Raw genomic sequence first — 6000 nt, 5'->3', positions numbered from 1 at the left:
AAGGAGTTGGGGGACCAGGTAAAGAAGAACACAGCGGTAATAGAGGGTTTTAAATCGACACAGAAGGAGATGAAAAAGGACGTAGGGGTAATTAAAAAAGAGTGTCAGACGGTACATGAGGACCTGACGAGGAAAATGGACAAGGTGGTAGAGGTGATGGAGGTTAAAGAGCGGGAGGTGCGGGAGCACATAGAAAAAAATTAAGTGGAGTTAGAGGAAGAACTTAAAGGGGCGCACGAGGAGATGAAAGAGGTGAAGCAGAAATTAGAAGAAGTGGAAGAAGGGGTGAGCGAAATTAAGAAGCGACGGAGAGAGGATAAGAAAGAGATAAAGGAGGAGGTAAAAGAATTGGTCCAAAGTCTGTGTTCGGATCGTGATGATGTGCTCATTAACCGGATGAGGGATTCGCAGGTGATGGAGGAGAAGCGAAGAGAAAGAGGACCCGGTGTAAGTGGTGACCAATATGGTCGTGCGTATGATGCGCCAGGTGATTTAATAAGCTTGGGGGTCGAGATAGACCCGGATGTTCGTGAGAGGCCAAGAGTGAGGTGTATGGCTGGTCCGGAGGGTATGGAACGAGAGGTGCGAGGTGTGGGTGAGCAAGGTTGTGGTGGTATGGAATGGGTAGCGGGTTGCGGAAGTGTGACCCATGCATCGACACCAACAGGGGTAGTTGTTAGAGGGACAGGGGAGGCACGAGAGCCCCTTGGGGGTAATGTACTGTGGGGGCCCGGCCGGTTCGGCCCCGCGCTGACCCCGCAAGGGGCGACGCACGGGGTCCGGCAGGCGGGCAACGACTCACATACGAGGTGGTCCCACAAGGTCCCACTCGCGCCGTATGACGGTGGGTAAGGGTGGCATCCCTGCCACCCTTCCCATGATGTGGGGCAAATGCGCTATAGCTTATGGGGTTGATGGCAGTGAAAACTAGCCCGGGTGGGTTAGGATATTGATAGGGATCTAGCGAAGATGACATTAGGTAACGTTAAGTTTAGTTAGTGACTGATACCTGTAGTGGGGACGCAGGTAGATTAGTGTGGATGATAATGACGTGGGAGCGCAATAGTTTAAAGGGACGACTGGGAAGCGCAAGTTTCAGAGGGGAGTAGTTAGATGAGATGATGCTGTGTGAGAACTGGACAGGTGTGTGGAGCAGTGTATGAGTAGTGAGTGTGTGGATCAGCGCGAATGCGCTTGGGGAGAGAAGGGTGCAGGTGGCACCAAGAGTGAGAGCACAGGTGTGCAAGTGCAGGTGTGTGGAATATATGGAGCAGAGAATGACTGGTGTGGAGAGAGTTGGAGTAAGTGGTACGGAGTGGTGTGCATGGTGCGAAGGTGTGAATGGGGGAAGAGTGGACCCCCATCACGGATACCCGGGGTGGGTAGTGTAAGTGTTAGGTAGAGGGTATAGGTAAATTGTGGTTGGATATTGGCATTTGTGGTGCGGTTGCAGAATGGTATTGTGGATGGGTGCATTAGTGTTGTGGAAATGGCTGGGCGTGTAGCCTGTTAGTGTGTGTAGTTGGTTGGGCACTCCACCACTGTGAGGATGTCGGCCAGGTGAGGCCGCAGGTGGGCTCTGGGAGCCGTTAGTGTCAGTGGGGCCCGAGGATCCGGAGGACGGACCCGGGTAGCCCAGTGCCAGAGAGGGCACCGAGTGGGGAGAGCGCCAGAGGGCCTTCCCCAGGTAGTTAGGTTAGGGTAAGGAGCAGGTAAGCTCGGGTGGCAACTACGGTGGTGGAGGTGTGCAGGTGGGTAGACCTGCTGGGAGAGCTACACGTCGCGGCCCAGAAATTGTGCGAGGGCACCGGGAGATGAATCGGGGGAGTGAGACCCCAAATTGAAAAGCACCACAGTTTGGTCAATGGGAATTGGTTTTTAGAACCCATAGTGTAAGAGGGCCAATGGTTTGGCAGGAGAAAGACCCCGGGTAATGTAAAGTTGTTAAAGTCATTTAGGAAATAGTTAGGATTGATGAACCTGTCGCACCATACGCAGCCACTTACCTGAGGTGGTGATGATGACTCCACACCTGTGTTTTCTTTGTTCTGTGTGCAGGAAATGAGAATTGCTGTGTGGATTGGTGAGACGCATCACGACGTGGATGAGACATTGGGGTGATTCCATCTCTCCCTCCCTAGGAGGGACTGATGATGAATTGGTGATGGCAAATTATGATGTTGAGTTGGAGATGGCAAATTTTGATGAGAGTTGAAAATGGCAAATTTGATTGGTTAGGAGGGAGAGAAGACGAATTTGGTTTATGGGAGGAACGGGGAAGACAGTAGGGACGTTTGTTGATTTGTAAAGTAGATGTTTATGGGTAGTGTTGTGTTTTGTGGATACAGTAAGGGGTAAGGGAGGGGCCATGTAGGTTACCTGGTGGGGGGGGGGGGGCGTACGGTAGGAACGTACCTGTCTCACCTGGTTCCCATGTGCCCCGAGTGTGCATTACCTTATATTGCGTGCACTTTTGCGCCCTTACCACCTTACTCACTTGTCTTCTTCTTTTGTCTCCCACCTCCGAGGATCTGGCTTTGGGGCAGAGAGTGAGGAGAGAGAGGTGCTGGCTCCGCAGTTGTGGGCCTGCACTTTCGCTGCTTGCTGCCGGGATCGATACACCATATGGACCGCAATTTTTGTGGCCGCCCACCATGGACCGCAGTTCTCTTGCGGGCAAGCACCACCCGTGGATGGACCTATGGGTCAACGTGGCACCTATGCCATACAGGTGAACCACTTTTAGTTGGCCCCCTGACGGCCACAATACAGAAATGGACGCGGTTGGCACCTTTCTTTATTTTTGAAAGAAGCCAGAAGGCCAAGTGCACCACACGAAGGCAAGACCAGCGGCAGAACATCGGCCGGCTGCGACACCACCGGTGATTATTGAACACTTTATTGGTGCACCGGATGGTGCTGACTGTGTTATGGGGTGGTGCTTTTGGTGCTTGGATGGGGTGCTCTGCACATTATTAAAGGCCGTAAGGCCACAGAGCACTCGTGGGTTGGTGTATCGATGCTGGCATGCGTGCTCTCTCTATGCATAACATCTGCATGTGTTCCTCCAAAAACAGGTCCTGGATCGTAGTGTAAATATCAGCGTAGTCTTGTGTAAATAATGCTCCCTACCGGCTGTATGTTTAGTTTGAGAATTCTTTCCGCGATTCGGTTATCCTGTGGGTGTGTTTCTGTGAGGAGAAGGGTGCAACGTCGCAGGGGGACATATTTACTCATTTGTAAACATCTGTAAAACTGTCGCACTCAGGGTAGAGTTAATAGTAGAGGGAACTACATCTGAGTGCCACACTAACGTAGGTAAAGATTTATCGGGTCGGGACGCCCCGAGGTAGAGAAGGGTGCAATGTTGCGGATATGGGATTTGGCCTCCATCCATATCCGCTTGTAAATATTCCCCTATTTCCCCAATACTCCCCAACTATCCCCAATCCCCCATTCCCTAGTCCCATTGTCTGTAAACAACACTCTGTAGAACCGACCTTCCACTTTTTCCCCCATTAAATGTCGTGCCCAGGTTCACCGCATCTCACGTAGACAACTATAGGACATCTTGCTAGTTAATCTTAGTCTATGTCAGTTAAGGACTCATTTCCATTAATTCTGACTCTTCGTTGCACCAGAATGTGATTGTATGGCACCAGTAGTGAGTTTAGGACCTCCCAATACCTCCCCACAACCTCATCTCCGCATCCTCCCATCATCTCATGAAACAACAACAACAACAACAGCGCGCGGGGAGTGCGCGTCCTCACTCCGGCTTGGTTAGCCGCCATTGACCATGCGCTCCGACGGGGTTACCACGAAGGGGCTCACTGTCAGCTCCTCGTCAAGGGCGGAGCCCGGTAACCCCCCCGCACCCAATAAGAAGCGGCGGACCGATTCCACCTGGGGCGGAGCTAACGAGCCGAGGGCGTGTCACTCCCCGCTGGATATACGCAGCCACTTACCGGAGGTGACGTCAGATGCGCCGCCAGCTTGAGGAGAAACAGACGCCACCTCCAGCGCGACGATACCTCCCCGCATATCTGGACCGGACCGTGTGGATCCTGTCCCTGAGCCAAGGTGCACCTTGAGCCATCGATTCTGCCCTTCCTTGCCATCAATCCCTGTGTGAGTCAGTCTTGTCCCGTTTATCTGTGGTCTGTCGGGGCTAAGATAAGACCGTGTTTAAGTGCCCACCTTCCTATGCTGTACCTCTTGTCCGTGTAATCTAAACGTTCTGCATACAAATATTATAACCTCCTCCGGAGGTCTTGAGAACTGTACCCCTGGTGTCGTGTCATTTAACCCAGCCGTTGTGTCCTTTCCTTCATTGATCTAGCATAGCGCGATTCGGCCAACGTTCGAGTGGAATCGGGTAAACTGTGCAGACGCGGTCATACCAAACCGCTCGGTAAACTAACATCCAAAACCGCGTCTGTAACAATATATATATATATATATATATATATATATATATATATATATTTTATATATATATATATATATATATATATATATATATATATGTGCAGCGACTGTCCTGTCCTGTGTTGTGTTGTGTTGTCTTGTGTTGTGTTGTCTTGTCACTGAACTACTTTCTCAAACTTTTGTGACATCGTACCAAACTTCTGGTATGCACATATCTCTCCCGTCGGTATGTCCTAAGGGTATTGTTTTTGAAAAATTTTCCAATTATTATTATTTATTTATTTTTGGGGGGAAATTTTTTTTTTCATCTTCAATTGTTTATAAAATGTGATATCACGTATATTACAAATACATTTGTGCAAAATAATTGTTTGAATTATGATTGGTTTAAACCATGACAAAACGGCAACTCGGGTACAGTCATTTATCTATATATCGACACATCTGGGCAGTGTCTGTGTTGTCACTTAACAACTCCCTCAAACTTTTGTTTCCGTGGTTGTGAAGTGTTTTTAATAACGTTGTGGTGGTTTTGAATCACGTGGTGGTGAGGTATTTTGAATTATGTGGTGGTGAGGTGTTTTTAAATCACATGGTGGTGAGGTGTTTTTAAATCACATGGTGGTGAGGTGTTTTGAATTGCTTGGTGGTGAGGTGTTTTAATTTCGTGGTGGTGAAGTGTTTTTATGACGTGTTTTATGGCTGTGAGGTGTTTTTATTTCGTATTTTATGGCTGTGAGGTGTTTTTAATTTCGTGGCTGTGAGGTGTTTTTATTACGTGTTTTATGGCTGTGAGGTGTTTTTAATTTCGTGGCTGTGAGGTGTTTTTATTCCGTGTTTTATGGGTGAGGTGTTTTTAATTTTGTGGTGGTGAGGTGTTTTTATTAAATGTTTTATGGCTGTGAGGTGTTTTTAATTTTGTGGTGGTGAGGTGTTTTTATTATGTGTTTTATGGCTGTGAGGTGTTTTTATGGCTGTGAGATGTTTTTAGTTTTGTGGTGGTGAGGTGTTTTTATTGCATGTTTTATGGCTGTGAGGTGTTTTTATTACGTGTTTTATGGCTGTGAGGTGTTTTTATTACGTGTTTTATGGCTGTGAGGTGTTTTTATTACGTGTTTTATGGCTGTGAGGTATTTTTATTACGTGTTTTATGGCTGTGAGGTGTTTTTATTACGTGTTTTATGGCTGTAAGGTGTTTTAATTTTGTGGTGGTGTGTTTTTATTACGTGTTTTATGGCTGTGAGGTGTTTTTATTCCGTGTTTTATGGCTGTGAGGTGTTTTTAATTTTGTGGTGGTGAGGTGTTTTTATTACGTGTTTTATGGCTGTGAGGTGTTTTTATTCCGTGTTTTATGGCTGTGAGGTGTTTTTAATTTCGTGGTGGTGAGGTGTTTTTATTACATGTTTTATGGCTGTGAGGTGTTTTTATTCCGTGTTTTATGGTGGTGAGGTGTTTTGAATTACTTGGTGGTGAGGTGTAATCGTCCCAAACTTCCAGTCTGGACCTACCCCTCCCCTATGTGTGTGCTGAGGGGTTCTTTCTTGAAAAAAAAACATTCAACCTAAATTG

Source organism: Myxine glutinosa, chromosome 7 (genome assembly GCF_964187855.1).
Source record: "Myxine glutinosa chromosome 7, kmMyxGlut1.1, whole genome shotgun sequence".
In the NCBI taxonomy this organism is placed as follows: domain Eukaryota; kingdom Metazoa; phylum Chordata; class Myxini; order Myxiniformes; family Myxinidae; genus Myxine; species Myxine glutinosa.
Note: the sequence above shows the minus strand (reverse complement) of the source record.